At 45.4% G+C, this 2346-nt stretch overlaps 1 pseudogene; it reads right to left on the bottom strand.

The window, feature by feature from the left end:
• Positions 1–193: 193 nt before the first annotated feature.
• The window catches only part of LOC101343569 (ELMO domain-containing protein 3-like), a 46127-nt pseudogene continuing 43974 nt past the window's right edge, over positions 194–2346 (bottom strand).

The raw sequence follows: 2346 nt of genomic DNA on the forward strand, positions 1-2346 counted from the left end.
AGACACACAGCTAATGAGTGGTGGAGCTTAGATTCCAGTCCAGGTCAGAATGACAGGGGCCATCCAGCTGTCCCGAGAGCCTCAGCAATTACAGCTATCCACCCATCAGGCCTTTCTGACTGGCTCAGGAAAGTTCTGCAGCTCAGGTTCTAGCTCTATAGCCCTCTTCTCTAGCTTTCCAACAAAGCCATACCTGGATATGGTGACGAGACAATTGGAAAATCTTTTGCACCATCAGCAAGGTCTTGGAGTTCATCATCAGGTACAGCAGGTGCAGGAAGGCAAGGAAGCCTGCCACTCTCAGGTCTGTGGCTGGATTCCCTCCTGGAACAGAATCCCCAAGGAAAATGGGGTAGGACAGTAAGTAATACTTAATGAGGTCTCTGCTCCTTGGAGCTTCAAGAGCTTGGTTCAGAAGCTGCCTCTGACATGAGAAGCCCAGGCTCACGTCCTGCCACATTCCTGTAACTGATCAAGGCCGAAGGGGCCAAACAAGCTGGTCCGCCAATGGCCTGGGGGAGCCTCCTACATATGTATACTTGGAAGTCAGCTTGCTGCTGCCCTTGATCCTCTATAGTTATTTCTCCAAACACCAGCAAAAGTGATTCTTTAAAAACAGATGCTGTACTTTTGGTTTTGCGACAAGATGAAGTAGGTGCACTTCTCCCTATTCTTCCCATTAAGTACAACTGAAAACTCTGGACATTAATATACAAAACAAACAAGAAGACTGAAAGGTCGAGAGAATAAGGCAGACTGGCTAATGACCTCAAGATCTGGTAAATGACGTGTGTTTCCTGGGCTTCTTTTTGCCTACACAGAAATGCCAATGAGAGCAGACAAAAAGAGCTCCAAGGAAAATATGATCTCTCTAGCCAAAAGACCAGAAAGGGGCAGTGTGGAAAGACAGGAAACTTTTTACAATATCCACCCTACTCCAGCCAAACACCATGGAAAACAATGGGGCCCCAATCCCAGGCTCCCTCAGCAAAGACCTCATGGGGATACTAGGCTTCCACCCTGGCCTGACTGTAATGAGGTATTCCGTAGCTCCACCAAGGTTGTAATAGAGAAGGCACAGGGAAGCTGGTAATTTTATCCCTGCTCAGTGGTGAGGAGCCCCCACCCCCTCTGTGACGTTAGTGGAGGACACATGGGAACAGTAATAAGGCACCCCTGCCCTTCCCAACCAGGGTGGTATCACCGGAGGCCAAGTGAGGTACCTGGACTTCCACCTTCATATTGTAGTAATGAGGTGACCACTCCCTTCCCTTGCCATCACCGTGTCAGAGGAGGCCTGCTAAAATAGATTTAATAAGATCCATGATGCATAACATAATAGCCAAATGTTTAGGATACAATGTACAATAACTTGTCACCCCCCCCAAACCCACAGAAACCCATTGCCATCAAGTCAATTCCCACTCATAGTGACCCTATAGACAGAGTAGAACTGGCCCATAGAGTTTCCAAGGAGCAGCTGGCAGATTTGCTTTCAACCTGACATTGGCTTTTAACCACTGCACCACTTGTCACACCAAGAACCAGATAAATCTCAATTTAAATGAGAAAAGGATCAACAGACACCAATAGTGAGATAACACAGATGCTGGAATTATCTGACAAGAGTTTTAAAGCTGCTGTGGTAGAGCAGATAATAACCCCTCAAAGATGTCCATACCCTAACCCCCAGATCCTGCGAATATGTTACATTGCATGGCAAAGGGGAGTTAAGATTGCTAGTCTGCAGACAGTAAGATCATCCTGGACTATCTGGGTCAGCCCAATGTAATCAGAAGGGTCCTTAAAAGTGAAAGAAGGAGGCAGAAGCACAGAGTCAGAGAAAGATGTGAGGATGGAAGCAGGGTCAGAAAGTGGCTATGTTGCTGGCTTTGAAGACGGAGCAAAGGGCCACAAACCAAGGAAGCTGGAAAAGGCAAGGAAACAGATTCCTTCCGAGAGCCTCCAGAAGGAATGCAGCCCTGCTGACACCTTGACTGTAGCCTAGTGAGACCTGTGTTGGGCTTCTGACATCCAGAACTGTAAGATAATAATTTGTATTGTGTTAAGCCACCAAGTTTGGGATAATTTGTTACAGCACCAATAAAAAACAAATATGACAACGAAAATAAAAATGTTTCAATGAGCAATTACAAACTGAATTTGAAACAAGTGCAAAAATAGAAAGTTTCAGCAAATAAAAAGTCTCAGTAAATAAATAAAAGATATAAAGAAGAGCAGAATGGAAACTTTAGAACTGAAAAATCCAGTAACTAAAATGTAAAACTCACTAGGTGGGCTCAACAGCAGAACAGTGCTAACAGAGCGAAGAATCAGTGAACCTGA

The sequence above is a fragment of the Trichechus manatus genome, unplaced genomic scaffold (genome assembly GCF_000243295.1).
Source record: "Trichechus manatus latirostris isolate Lorelei unplaced genomic scaffold, TriManLat1.0 scaffold00316, whole genome shotgun sequence".
NCBI classification, from domain to species: domain Eukaryota; kingdom Metazoa; phylum Chordata; class Mammalia; order Sirenia; family Trichechidae; genus Trichechus; species Trichechus manatus.